Here is a 16,181-nt window from a genome sequence, read left to right as displayed (position 1 = left end):
GACTGTCATGACAGTGTCATGTCACTCTTATGTAGATACCGTCAAGTAAAGTGTTACCTTATATTTTTTATTTGCTCTCACGATCACTTTCCACTGCCAGGGTTGCAACTGATAATATAATAGGCTAAAGCAACGATAGTTTGTGGAGAGCGCAAGTGTAATTATGGTAACAGCGACTGTACTGCGTTTTGCCTGTAAAACCGTGTTTGTGTTCTTCGTATTTATGTAGAATTATAGTTTGCTCTTCTTATGAAAAATATGCGGCTCTGGTAGATGTTTGTGATTGGTCGTGCTGTGCAAACACTGCCTCTTTTATGTGAACGCGCGCGTCTCTGGATTGGGAAACCCTGGGTTGACTGAACTAGTTGTTAACCACTGTCATGACACAGCTAATGTGGGACCGTGGTTGTTAGGTTAGGTGAAGCCGGGTAACTGAAATAAATCCAGGGCATGTTGATCTTGCTTTGTAGTACAGGTCTCTGGACACTTCTCCATCCCTGCTCCTGCTTGTAAGCCTCTCTTTCCTGCACTTGCATCTGCCAGAATCAAGGCGTACAGCTGGTCGAAGCCTCCTTGGTCAGGACCCCTTTGAACACCATCGTCTCTAGCCAGGGTCTGGTCCTCCATGGCTCCCTGGTCACTCTGCATGGCCTCCTTCCTGCTCCTGGTGTTGGGGCAACTTGGCTTCTTCAGGTTCTTCAGCCTCAGAGACAGAAAAAAAATCCCACCACTGCCACCAAAAGTCAAACCCCCCACCTCATGCCAAAGCTGGTGAAGTAATGGGGTGCCCGATTTTTAAGAAGCTGACAGGAAGCTGGAGATGTGTAAAAACGGTGAAAAAAAAAACACTGAACCCCGAGAAATACAAAAACTAATTTGAACTGAGGCAAAATAACATCAAACAAACAAAACGGCAACCTCCCAGCAAGCTGCCAAGTCCTTTCTATCTTGAAGAAGGGCTTCAGAAGGCACTTTTAACCTCTTATGCTACATTTACACGTGGCCGGCTATTTTCATAAACGGACATTTCAACCTCTCCGTTTTCAAAAATAACATTGTGCACAGCTGTCAGTTTTCAGAAAAGTGTTCGTTTACACGTACCTGAGTATATATGCCGTCAATGCCGTCAACAGCACGCCAAACCTGTAGGTGACAGTGTAACGAGAAGCTCAAGCCCACGTTAGCCAATCAGAATCCCGAAAATAGCAACAACAGCAACGAATCACTTCCTCTCTCTTCTCTTCCTCACTTCCTCGGCTGCCTAAACCTCCGTTTGTCTCAGTTTACATGCAAACGTGCAAACGAAGTTTTCCAAAATCTCCCCTCTGCCCGGAGTTTTTAGAAAGAATCATTTTCAGAGGCGAATTCTCCGTTTGCGTGTAAACGAAGGGCACAAACGAAGGGAAATGTCTCCGTTTTTCAAAGTAACCATGTACGTGTAAACGGGGTATCAGCCTCACATAACTGGACCCTACCACCTGCACAGGTTTAAGGTTTACATTTACACTCTGTATCTGAAAATACCATTATAAGGAGATAGAACAGTTACTGCTAACATTACCATTGATGCATATATGTGCACCCACAACAAAAGGCACCCCAAATATAAAATTGTCATTCACTGCAGAACTACCTTACCTATTGTTCTACACCTTAGGAATGCCCAGCCCCTCCCTGCTGAAAGGACCTATTCAGGCAAACCTGTATGTACTCTCCTTGATTAAGCTGGTGAGCAGCTGACATCACAGAACCATAGAAAAAACACTATGCACCCAAAAACCCACTAAACAAGGCTATGTCAATGATAAAGTAGCAAATAATCTAAAACATTACACTTAAATTAAGGATCAGAGGCTAGTGAAAAGGGAGAAAGGCAGCCTTCTCACAATGACGTCACACTGAGCCGAGAGTAGAACAAACTGCTGAACCCAGAGTGTTCAGAACACTGGGAAATCTGAGGTTTTGGCTCACAGAAATTTTCTTTTAAATATGTTTACCTCATTATTTAAAGATTTGGCCACATTTAATATGATCATCCAAAATTTCAAGCCCTCACAAACTCCTATGGCTGCAGATTTTCAAAATTGTGTCAAACCTTGTCACCTTTTCACTCAAATGAATGAATGAATGAATGAAATTACAACACAAGAAAAATAAAAATAAATCATACAAAAAAACTAAAGAACATATACACTTACCCAGATAACTCTCTACATACATGCATGCATACAGTGTGTTTGCATATGAATACATACACTTACCTACATATATACATACATACATACACGCCTACATATACCCATAAGGGTCAGTATTTACAGTATATACAGTACATTGCCACCATAGGATGAATAATATCCTAAATAATGATGATAACCATAATAATAATAATGATGTTCATTATCATCATCATCACCATTATCAACATTCTCACAGAATAATACTACTCAATGTCTATACTTATCTAGTGTCATGTCTTTGAACCCTTTTTTTTTTTTTAAATTTGAAGACATTCCTAATATGTTAAATCATTTTTAAGCACACACTCAATCCAGTGCAGTGGCAGTCTTTCAGTCTCTCTGTCATCAGCAGGCAACCCATCAGCGTGCTGTATGTCTGCAGGTTCACCTGGAGTGCCAAGCCGAAGCTGCCTGCTAAACCCCGTCTGGGTCGTCATGAGCCCCACTCCCTGCAGCTCCAGTCCTGCAGGTACTGTGCAGTGCTGTGCTTCAGCTTTAACCCCCAGAACAGTGTATGGTAAAGCCATCAGGGCCAGCGTCCCTTTGAAGAGGGGGACCGAAAGAAACACAACAGCTCTGAACACGATGCCGCGTCTCCCCTTTCCACCAGCCCTTTTTTTTTCCTCTTGGAATAAATTCCTGCAAGACCCTGTATAACTCTCTGCTTTTTCAATTTATTTTCCCTCTTGCTCGCTGCCTGATCTCTCCCTACCACTCAGTCTCTCACTCATTACACTTAGCCCTCATTACCTGCCTTTTGATTCTGCGCTCACTTTCAGTCTCAGTATCTTTCTATATTAACACTATTAACGCTGATAGTTTTGCCTCACCGGTCACACATATTATTTGTTTTCTGATAGCAAAAGCTGCACTAAGTCACATTTTTTCACTGCATGTGCTACAAAATCACTTCACAGCTTCACTATGGAACACTTTACACATGTGCCTACAGATGCACTGGAACAGAAGCTGGAACTGGACTGAAGCGGCTAAGTCACTGCCACAATCAAGATTATTTCTTTAGAGCTACTTTCATTCCGAATACAAACACATTTCCAGTGATTATTGTTTGTCATGTTAAATATTTCCAGTGTTTGTGTGTGTGTGTGTGTGTGTGTGTGTGTGTGTGTGTGTGTGTGTGTGTGTGTGTGTGTGTGTGTGGGTTGTACACAGAGTGTCAGAGATGTCACACATGCTGCTCCACTCAGCATCAGACCCATTTGGTGGTCATCCTCTCAGGAATGCGAAGACTCCAGTCAACTGATGTTGTCCTGCGTGCTCACTAATGTCATTGTCATGGCGATATTGTCATGAAAATTTTAGGTTACACATATGTGTCGAATATAAGGATAAGTCTGTATCAGTGCACAAAATGTGCATGCTTTTGTGTTGATGTTTACTGTGTTAGAATTTACACATTCCCATGCTAAGTAACATTATTCAATCATTATTCATTAAAAAATTTAAGTATTGACACTTTCTATGAAGCCTGTCTCTATAATGCATTATAAACACAGTTCCAATGTGTTATAATCTGCTTATACTGTTCTATAAGTATAGTTATAAGCACTCATGAATAATCATAATGCTTCATAACTTGAATCATAACACATTATAAATCATTTTTATAATGACTTATAAGGTCAAGTATCGTAATTCTCAGTCACAGGACCGCCACAGAAAATCATTCATACCATAAGCCATAAGACTCTTCAACATTTCACCGCTGAGTGTGGGATAACACTGTCTTACGTCACTGATTACACTATTGCACTAAGCACAAATTGCACACTCGTGTTTACTTACACCAGGGATCTTCAACAGGGGGTCCGGGGCCCCTAGGGGGTCCTCAGAGTCATTGCAGGGGGGCCTCCAAGTTATTGTTAATTTTTTAAAGGTTTTCAAAAATGAAAAAGTCTTAATATGAATCCAACATAATTTTAGCAAACATAAATCCCCACTGCTAACTGGCCCATAGGTAAGGTAGGCACTAAGGCCATCCACATACACAGTGAATCCTATGCATTCACTGTGCTACATGTCAGTTTACCATCAAACTATGATTTATAAAATCATGCCAACAATTATTAGACTATTTTAATAGCTTAGTATTCTATGCAAAAATGAGAGTGGGCACTAGAGAGAGTGGGCATTGCAAATATTAGCTAAATGGCATGTAATGTTATGTAATGTAATGTAATGGATTGTATAATTGTATATTTTTGGATTGTTTATCAAGTATACACCACAATCATGTAGCCAGTTCATAATTAGGTCATAAAAAGGGTGTCTCTTGCTGTTTCTTAAATTTGTGTGACGATTTCGGCATCTGCCCTTACCGACAGAAGTTCCCGAATCTCGTCATCTCTCCAGTTAGACATTACCATTCCCGTCTTTGTGTATATCACCCGTCTCCACCCTCTGATCTGGTTTTGCGAGCCGGTTTTGCAAAACGTCATCAACACACCCAATAGCTTGCTCGCACAATGAGCTGCTCTATTCACACATGGGCTCAGTTGGAGATCACATGGTCTTTTTGGTCTTAATGTTGCAGGCCAGGGTGTTTGAGCGAATATAAACAGTCAACACACACACACACACACACTTTTACCATGTTTTAACAATGTCGAAAACCAGTGCTTCGGTCTATTCACTCGTGTCAGTGCTTTATTATCAAATCCAATCAGCTTGCTACTTGCAAGAATGCCCAAATCAATGAAATTCCACAACATGTTTCCAGCTCAACCTAGCACCCAGGCAGATTCTCACATGGCATGCACACACACACACATCCACCCGAGCACGCCGCTAATGGATTTACTCACACACACTACTCCAACCTATGCCACTTATGAGTTCAAGACTATTGCTTTTCATCAAATGTTGCAGATGGTTGTTATATTAAGGTGTTTTGTCATTAAATAATATGTGGAGTGTAGTGATGCGCAGGTCAGGTTTTTTTTTTATTTTCCGTACCCACCTGACCCGTTTTGAGAGCCAGCCAACCAACAAAAATATGCGTTAATCAACCACCTGAACCCGACCCAACCAGCAAACCACCAACTTGCACAACAATGCATTATTTAACACAATTATCAGGACTGAGGACAGAGAAGACAGAGCACCGTGGCGCTCCCCAAGGTCTGTGGGTTTGAGAGAGGGGAAGAGAAGGTGGAAGGTGCACTATTGCTCTCAATGTTTTCTCTCTGGAGTCTATCTCGCTCTCGCTTTTTAGCGTGTTTATCAACGCCGTTTGACCTCCATTGACTTACATTACCTTGCGATTGCGTGTGAATTTACGCCGTAGCGAGTGGTATGATCGCGAAAATCCGCGTAGGGAGGTTGGTTGGGTCAAACACAGGACTTTCACCCAGGAGACCGGGGATCGTGTCCTGCGTGTCACGTTTCCTTCATGTCCCGCGTTTCACGTTTCCTAAACTCAACCGTCGCTTTCTTCTTTTCCTAAACCCAACCAGTTCTTCTTTTCTTAAACCCAACCTGCATGTCACGTTTCCTAAACTTAACCGTCGCTTTCTTCTTTTACTAAATCCAACCCCATTGTTCTTTTCCTAAACCCAACGCAGCTTTGTTCTTTTCCTAAACCCAACGGGTTCTTCTTTTCCTAAACCCAACGGGTTCTTCTTTTCCTAAACCCAACCCGTCCACCATATACAGCGCTCAAAATGTGTACAGATAACACGCCACTTGGCTTTAGAAAGTGGCGTGTATGTTTACTCGATAATACACCACTTGTAGAAAGTGGCGTGTATGTTTACGTCTGCTGTATACAGCGGAGACATACACGCGGATAGCTCAAAATGCGTACAGATAACACGCCGTTTGGCTTAAGAAAGTGGCCATGTATGTTTACGCGAAGTCATGATGTCATGTTGCCATGTGCATACATGGAAAGCCTTAAGCGGGGAGAGCAGCAGTGCAGGATCTCCCTAGGCTACAGAACAGACATGACATTGATTAAGTCAGACAATATAAATTTAAAAGGAGGAGCTGGGGTGGAGGTGGGTTGCAAGCGCTAGCAGAGATGCAGCGAGGTAGGCTGGGAAAAGCAGTTAAAAAGAGCACTCCATTTGACAAATTCAATCATATGCTCAGGAGGGAATCAGCTGAGCCATAGGAACTGTCAGCTATGAGCTGAGATAATAACCGAGCTTGACTCCGTGACCTGCCAGAACTTATGCTATGCTTCATTTCATCCCACCCATATTTTGAATGCTTCCTACGCCCATGGACCATCGCGTGGCACATTGGAGGCAGAGGACTCCCGAGTTTAAAGGTGCAAACGGTAATACTGACAGTTAGCATTTAAAATAGTTACTGCAGTCCAAATTCAAAATACTGGCGAGAGTCATCTCCCCCGGTCCCTCCTCCCCAGACTCAAAGTTCACGGAGGTTGCCAGGTTGGGAACGCAGCATCCAACAATGTTGCTAGACGCTAGTCTCACATAGCCAGCCATTGGGGCGGCTGTGGCTCAGGTGGTAGGGTGGTCGCCTACCTATCGGATCGATCTCTCTGGCCCTGCAGTCCCACATAGAAGTGTCCTTGGGCAAGACACTGAACCCCGAATTGCTCCCGATGCTGCACCATCGGAGTGTAAATGTGTGTGTGAATGGTTATCTGATGAGCAGGTGGCACCTTGTATGGCATCCTCGGCCACAGTGTACAAATGTGTGTGAATGGTTCCTGTGCTATGCAAAAGTGCTAGTCTTTTCTAAGACTAGAAAAGCACTACATAAATACAGTCCATTTACATTTACATTACTCCACAGCAAATCGGAGTAGCTAACGTTAGATGCAGGCTATGTTGACTGTCATAAAAGCCCATGCTCACGCGGAGCTCTGTACCCGACTGACAAAAATTACTGCAACAACCGCTGAAACACCACTACCTCACCGTCCTCGCTACCCGACTGACAGACACACTTTCTCGGCTTAAAACTACTCACCGTTGGTCGGCTACCGCCACTGAACAGGCTACACGGTTGTTTTGCCAAAGTTAAATTGCATGTTTCATTATGAGGAAGTCAAGCTTGCGGCTTCTGTCATAGGTCTGTCAAGGTGGTTGTAAACATCCGTGGCCCGCTTGACTGGTCCTTCAGTAACGTTAGCAGTTAGCAGGGTTAGCAGGGTTAGCATGGCGGTGTTAGCCAGGACCAGTCGGGATCACTTCACTGGCTGTATCTCAATTGTTTTTGCGAGTACCTAACTTGAGTAATCTATATTATTCAATGTGAGTACACAAATGTTGAAATGACTGGAAATGCCCATCCCTTGTAGCTGTGAAAAATTAGCCTGAAGATTAACGCTTACCCGTTGAGCAGAAAATTAGCCAACTCGGAGTCCTTTTGGACTCTAAGCTGTCTCCATCTTTCAAATACATCTCCAAAATTTACCTAGGTTTTGTGACGTCTCTGGTCACGCAACTGTTTAGAAACACTGAGGTTTTTTAGGTCGGGAAGAATCTATCTCCGTTGATCCCGTTTTTTTGTTTGCTGCTTCCATGGCTGTACTACAGCTGTAGAGCGTTGGGTTATGTGTTTACAGGTATATCTGGCAACGCAGCCCGGCTGTCAAAATGGACAGTTGATATCAACACACAGGCCTAAACACAAACAGACATTTTGCCACGAAATGGAAATTTCAAAGGAGAAAATACTGGCTTTAGCATTGTTCTCAGAAAAGATAGTATTTCAACTTAGCATGTTACCTTAATATCTGTTGACATATTGTGGTCATTTTTGGATTTAATACAGTAAATATATTACATATTGCACCTTTAACCTGTAACTATTAACCATTGGACCCCCCTCCTCCTCACTGATAGGTTGTCGTAGTTCCTCCCCACTGATATTGTATGATCTTAGAGTATGATGTCATACACACACACATACACATGATGTGTACTCTCTCCTTGACATGCTGTAATCTCGTTTTATACACAGAGGACAGGTAGTGATGTGTTTAGTTGCAGCTGACAAAATTCAGCTGTAACCCAATTATCAGCCTTCTGCTCATACACAGACTCACTGAATTGATTCCACTCACAGAGGTGTGGTTGATCAGAAACACCTTTCTCTCTCTACAACACATACACACATATGCATAGAGCTATGGCGGGAAAATTTAGGACCAGTTGGGATTCAAATCAATTGGATAGACCCCACCTCACACACACACACACACACACACACACACACACTCTCTCTCTCTCCTCAAACCATGTGTCCATCAGTGTGAACCAAGCAGCTTCCGCCTTTACTCACCACCTGTGGGAATAGTTTCCCACGCTGGTTTAGACTCGTCGACCTCACCGCCCCGCCCACGCCTGCACATGTGTGTGTGTGGGTGGGCTGGTGAGTAGTACTATGTGTGTATTTGTGTTTTTTAGTTCTATATTTGAGTATGTGTGTGTGTGTTTTAATTAATTATTGAATACCAACGTGCATATAAAATGTTTGATTATGTCTTATTCGTGTGTTAATATGTACAACTTATGTAAAAATGACTAACTCATGTATACATTTGGAAGCATAGTAGAATATTATATAATTATGACGTAATAGTTTAAACGTGTCTTTTTTGCATTTTAGTCTGTGTGTGACTGCACATGGTTATGTATGTTTAGGTGTCTTTGATAAATGCATGTTCATTTGTTTCCACACATGTGTTTCTATATATGGCATTCATGTATGTACATGTGTGTTAGTGAGCATGTATGCATGCAGTGTGCCCACAATCTGGTTGCTGCAGCGCTCTCAGGCATTCTCTAAGCTCAGCTAATTCTTAGCAGTAACAGGTTGCCAGGTATTTTACTGCCACACCTCTGTGTGTGTGAGTGTGTGTGTGTGTGTGTGTGTGTGTGTGTGTGTGTGTGTGTGTGTATGTGTGTGTGTGTCAGTGTGTGTGTGGAGGATGTGAAAATCAATCCAGCTACATCCAGAGGACCGAAGTGAAGGCAGAGAACATGGCAAAGCCTGAAGCAGAGCCACTCTCTAACTTTTTTTGCCTCAGTCAGACACAGTGGGGCTGTCAACTCATTCCAATGTAATCCCACCCGCTGCAATATTTGACGCGCTTGGCTGAGACTCTAGGCGTCACTTTTGGACGCTCTGAATCGGGACCGATTTGGTCGTCATTTAAAATCTACATTTAACTGACATGCGGCACAAGAACGGGACAGTTAGGTTTAGTAAAAGATCGTGGGTGGGGTTACAAAAAATGTATGGTATCCTGAGTTAGAGTGCCGCATTTTTCTGTCCGAGCCCGGCCCGCGTCCGACAGAGCAGACCCAAGCTCGACACAGTTAAAATCTAATTTTTTTCTCATACTAATAACACATGTACGTTTGTTTGTGTGGAAAGCCCGCTTTTATTAAGCAACTGTAGGAAGGCATTCGGAAATGTCCACAGATCAGCGTACACGGGGCAACAAGCGCACGTTAATAAGCTGTTTAATTTAAAATATTCAGTGTGTTAAGAATGCTTCATTTCTGACCGGATTGTACAGCCCCTTGAGGAAAATATGTGATATTGGGCTATATACATAAAATTGACTTGACTTGACCAAGGGGACATCTTCCACCCTTGCCCAGTATCCTACTAGCCGATGTCCAGCCTCTAAAGAACAAGCTGGATGACCTTAGAGCCAGAATAAAGTAGCAGAGAGACATTCAGGACTGTACCATCCTCTGCCTTACGAAAACATGGCTGACCTCCTCGGGACCAGACCATGCCATCCAGCCAGCAGCTCACCACATGGACAGACGGCAAACTTGGTACATACAACATGGTAAAATAACAACTGGTGCCATAGCAGTATTATCATGTCTCTCACAAGCTTCTGTTCGCCTAGTCTATATCCACGATGTTCCACTTCCGGGATTGCTCCGTTGCCGACAGAAATTCCTCCGGATTTCACTCATTTTGGCCGGATATCCGTTGCCTTGGGCTTCCTTTGTGTTGGCATTTTAAACTCTGGTGGATTTCTGAGGACTATGGTCCTATCTGTCCAATCAGAGTTTTCTGTTGCATGACTAAAACAACTTTTGAATGTACACGTTCCACCAAAACAAGTTCCTTCACGAGGCTATTTTGCAGCGGCTCCGTGGCTCTGTATGGCGCTTAGCACCGCCCAAGCTGATTGTGATCAGTTTAAAGAAATGCCAATAAACCAGAGCACGTTTTACTCCCATCCCGGAATGCTGTGTGCACTAGCCAGACCTGGTCTGGCAATGTGAGACTAGTCACAAACCGACACTGATGCAGTCTAACTTTGTGTCCTTTTCTGTGGGAGACTATGTCTCATTAGTAATACACTACACTGAGCCGCTGTCAGCTCACTTCACTCGGTGAAGTGCTGTTGTTCTGCTTCGCCTCAAAAACAATTACAACCATCCAAATAATAGACACAGCTGAGCCTGAAGTCTCAAGTAACTCTGTGGTTCTCTAGTCACTTTCTCAGGCCCCAGTCCAGTCATTGGGTGTGTGTGTGCGTGTGCCTTCAACTGTTTATCCATCTGGAGAGAGCGAGAGAGAGAGAGAGAGAGAGAGAGAGAGAGAGAGAGAGAGAGAGAGAGAGAGAGAGAGAGAGAGAGAGAGAGAGAGAGAGAGACACACATTGGCATTTATGAACATACAGACATTCCCAGTCTCAAATCCAGGACGTCTTTGATTGCCCTGCTGGGTTTGACCAAATATACCCTCCTTCATGGAACACATGCTAGTAAAACTCATTCCATATGACCACTTAAACCCAGCACAGAGGCTACAGCAGCAACTCCTGTTTGCCTCTGCTCTAACACCTGGATCTATTCAACCCTGAGTCTGACAGTGAAGCCATGTTTGCAGGAGATGATTCTGCAGAGCATCTCCATCCTGTTGTTGCTGTTTCTCTGAAGCGCTGACCTGTAGTACACTGTAATAAATGAATCTGTAGAAAAACGGATAATGTCCTCTCAGAAAAGAGTATGAGTGCGTTCCATTTACCTCGGAACTCAGAATCATAATAATGATTATTTAGTAAATTAGTATGAAGTGCCACTTTGCACGAGGGTGGATAAAAGAGTAGTCTATATCATGAGCAATTTTAGACCCATTTTAGGGGGGCTCAAGCTCCCCTAAATTTCCTCTCAGCCCCAAAACATTTTTTTTTTTTTAATTTATCAATTTTGGTGCTTCAAGTGAGAGTTTTTGAACTTGTCTGTTGGTGACAGAGGACAAACAATTACAGGTCCAAAGGGCTCGAAACTGGTTTAATATCATGTGTTGCTGTCGCCAATGCTATGCACCTGTAACCCCATCAATGAAAGGGTTAACAGAAACGTAGTTTTGGCCAATCAGAGTAGGTTGTGCCAGACTCCCGCCTTTGGCTGAGTCTCTATCTGATCTGTCAGAGGGAGAACAGGAGACGGTTGTGCAGTTTAACATTGGTAGTCCCCGGAGATGAAGTTGGTCATTTTATGGCGCAGATTAGAACCCAAATTGAAACTAAAGCAACTAAAATTGCTGAATGTTAGAACATTGTGTCAAACTGGTCGTTATTACTGTGATTTATAGCTCAGAGATTATCGGCCAATGAAATTACTGATTTAGCAGGGGGGGGTTAACACTTTTGCAAGGCACTGTATCCGTGTCACATTCTCATTAGGGGCTGAGCCCCCCTAAAGGTCTGATCCTAGAATTACCCCTGGTCTATATCCACTACATTTCACTTCCAGGATTGCTCCGGTGCTGCAGGAAATTCCACCGGATGCATGTCTTTTCACCGATGTCCTTTTGCTTCTGCTTTCTTTGTGTTTGCGTTCTAAACTCTGGAGGATTTGTGAGGACTATGGTTAACTGCTCCTCAGATCTCTGCAGGGTAAATCCAGACAGCTAGCTAGACTATCTGTCCAATCTGAGTTTTCTGTTGCACGACTAAAACTACCTTTGAACGTACCCATGTTCCACCAGAACAAGTTCCTTCCTGAGACTATTTTGCAGTGGCTCTGTGCGGAGTTTAGCGCCGCCCATGACGATTGTGATTGGTTTAAAGAAATGCCAATAAACCAGGGCACATTTTTCTCCCATCCCAGAATGCTGTGTGGACTCGCCAGACCCTCCTCCGCAGCGCTGTTGAAGAAGGTCTGGCAAAGTGAGACTATGCAGCCAGCTACTAAATAAATAATTGTAGGCCTTATTGTCCCTACTGGTGTTCTGTCATTCTTTGACCGATATGATTGTGAAATGGGTATTACATTTCATTTAATGTGATATTAAAAAGGTCTTAAAAGGTGCCCTTTTTTCACCTGAGCAACTGCCGCCTGAAATGTCTGAGACCAGGTATGTTTTTACTTGGACCAACAACGAGTTGGAACTATACTGAAAAGGTATGTAAGCCTACCTAACCGATAAGACTGACTGATGTGGGTGTCTGTTTTGTCGTTTCCAAAGGTCTCCCTTTCTGCCCGTCCAGACTACAAAGCAATTCCAAAATTTAAACCAAAATGGGGCCAGCAGTGTTTCCAAATGCACTACCTCTGTTTTAGGGGCTCGGAAATGCCAGAGTGGTGTGGACGCAAGGCGTAAACGAACGCAGCAAAAGGATACACGTTTTTAACCCCCAAATTTTAAATGAAAACTTTTTTTTCAACTTTTTGTTGTTCTTGTTCGACACTTTTCAACGTTTCCCGATGTTTTTGTCTTTTTTTTCCATGTTTTTTGTCACCATTTGACGTTACTGTCAATTTTTTTCAGCGATTTTTGTTGTCGATTTTTTTTCTGTTTCTGTCGATTTTTCCCCAGGTTTTTTGTCACCTTTTTGTGACGTTTTTGTCGATTTCTTTTCAGCGATTTAAAAAAAATGTTTATGTTGACTTTTTTCCCCACGTTTTTGAAGCTTTTTCCAACATTTTTGTCACTTCTTTTCAACGTTCTTTTGTCATTTTGCTTCTTCAAATGCTATAAAATTAAATAAAACACCCAAATTCAATAAAAGTAGTGAACTGATCATTTATTTTACCTGTGAAGAGTAATGGTTGTATGGAACCATCAATGTTAGTTTCTTTGACAATTTGGTGGAAAGAAACCCAAATTTCTGATATGGAAACATTTTTAAAATGGGTCAAATTTGACCCGAGGACAGCAGGAGGGTTAAACACAGGCATATTTTTGTGGCTGTAGCCTGAGACACTAAAGCACACCTCAGCTTGACGAGGTGAAGGGAAGAGAGAGAAATGATGGAGGGAGGAGGAAGAGCAGAGGGAGGAGGGAAAATGGCAGATGGCTGCACATTGGAATGCAGAGCGGGAATGATGGAGGGGAGAGAGAAGTGTAACCAAGGTAGTAAATTGAAGACAGGGGGGTTGGATAGGAAAAGGAGGATGATATTTAATAAAAGGAGAGCATGTGAAACTTCAATGTGAACACATTGCTAACGAAGAAATAGTTCCAATGAAACTATTGGAATATCCAGAGCAAGAGAGACAGAGATGCTGCTGTTGATTTTTTTAAATGTTATTTTCCAATACTGTGAGGACCACAAAATAAATCCCAGTCACCTGTTGTACTGAGGTGGAGGCAGAAATGTCAGAGGATGCGGTCGTGTTCAGATCTCTAAATGTGCTTTTCCACTCTCAGAGCAGCCGGCAGTTTAATTTCATTTCACTACAACAGTCAACAGTCACAGTCACAGTCAACATTATGTCAGCTTTTATTTCTATCACTTATATTATTGTTATGTAGTACTGCAGTACAGACTTTTCAAATCAGTCTCCACGTTGCGCTGCATTACCACACAACCAGCATGGAATTTTGAAAACACAAGATGTTTACAGTTTCAATTTACTGCAAGATGATTTTAGAGCATAACAAAATGAATGGAAACCAATGGATGCCAAAAAAGTCTAAAATTGAAATATGTTTGATAATGTAAAGCATAAATAATTGGTAGTAACAGTCCGAAACATGTAAAACACTGGAAGCTTACAGGTATTTGGAGTAGTGTCGCATGATGGTCCAAATGCTTGTTACATGACAGTAAAAATATGTTTTTCATAACCCCGCACTGGTGGATCTCTGGTCCTGAGTGTAGGAACAGAAAAGAGAGAGGGACAGTAGGAGCAGAGGGGGAAGGGTGTTGGCCCCCTGCAGAGCTGCTGATGGATGCAGGGCTCCTGGGGTTAAGGGGAGGGCAGCCAGGCCCTGAGCCAGGGTACAGAGTGGCAGCTACCTGCCGCTCATCACACACACACACACACACACACACACACACACACACACATGTACACACGCACACACACGCACACACGCACACACACACACACACACACACACACACACACTCCAAGCTTTCGATACAATTTTTTGTCAAAAATCAACACTCTTATGCACCATCACATTACACAGATCTACTTCATGTCTCACATGGGGGTTACATTTTTAACTTGTATCATCTCACACACACACACACACACACACACACACACACACACACACACACACACTCCAAGCTTTCGATACAATTTTTTGTCAAGCGTCAACACCCTTATGCACCATTCCTTACACACACGGATCTACTTCATGTCTCACATGGGGGTTACATGTTTAACTTATGTCATCTCACACACACACGCACACACACACACACACACACACACACACACACACACACACACACACACACACACAGAGCAGCAGATGCTAATGGGAGGAAGGAGGAAACCGAGAAACAAACCATGTGAAAACATGAAGCCTGTCAGCGGAGCAGACAACACATGAAGTGACTCCGGCGTGTAATACAGCAGACAGCGCAGATCTGCACAGTCTTAAATTCTGTCATATTACACCATCAAGGACACTGGGGGGGGCAACTGACTCAGGCTCCACTTAACCACCTCCTCTGGAGCACCCACTGGTGGCTGCACCCTGTATGACAGACTGACAGTCAAACTGTCTTCTCTCATGGGCTGTTTCAGACGTCAGTTGGGATATTCACCTCTAATAAGGCCTATCAACAGAGCTAATATGCACATTATGGATTCATAATTCTGCAGCCTATCAAATGACCCTAAATAAAAACTTTTTTGTCTGGCTCCAGATCTTCTGGCCTCCATCTTTTAGGTCCTTGAGTGGGCTAATCTTAACTCTGCAGACTGTTCTTTTACACTATGGACCACTTCAAGCCTTTCCAGATAATTTAATGACACCTTAAATGATGTTTATTAATCACGCCGTGCTGAGTTTCTGTGCCCTTGTTGTGGCCGATACTGAACAGTCTAATTAATGGTCAAACAATCAATAAAGTCTAACTGATAATGAACGCGATCAATGCGGCCATTCTACACTAAAAGGGCGCGGTTTGCGTATAATTAATGTGGCGCATCTCTTATGTCAAAAAAGAAAATGGGCCTATTTCATGTCATTAACCAGGCCGGGAGGTGTGAATGCCCCTCTTGTCCACACTGCTGTCTGCTTCGTCTTAATGAATTCATGTTTCACTGTGTCATCTTCCGCAGCGTTGCCTTCCACATATTCACGTCTTCCTTTCCGTGGATGAGTCTTAAAAGCCTGTTTGTCTCTGCGGCTCAGTTAAACCTTTCTCTCTGTCAAATGAAGGGGGGGGGGGCTGTTTTAAAAACGCTAATCGCCTGTAATCCTTTTAATATGTCTCACACTTTGCTCTGGCAATACACAAAGCTGAGCAAGCTCAGTGCGTCCCCAAACTGGAAGAGCAGAGTATTAATGGACATGGGGAGCAGAGAGGAGTGTGGGGGGGGCAAGGGTCATCAGGTTACTGCTGAAGATGCAACTGTGTAGTATGGTGATGATGAGAGGCGGTCATTTTGTATTTTTAGTGTGCTTTTTTTTTTTTTCATTGACAGACTTGGAGTGCGCGCAGAGGCAGCCCAGGCGCCTCCTCGCCTCTTTTCTTGCCCCCTTTCCAAA

Source organism: Sander lucioperca, chromosome 15 (assembly GCF_008315115.2).
Source record: "Sander lucioperca isolate FBNREF2018 chromosome 15, SLUC_FBN_1.2, whole genome shotgun sequence".
NCBI classification, from domain to species: Eukaryota; Metazoa; Chordata; class Actinopteri; order Perciformes; family Percidae; genus Sander; species Sander lucioperca.
Note: the sequence above shows the minus strand (reverse complement) of the source record.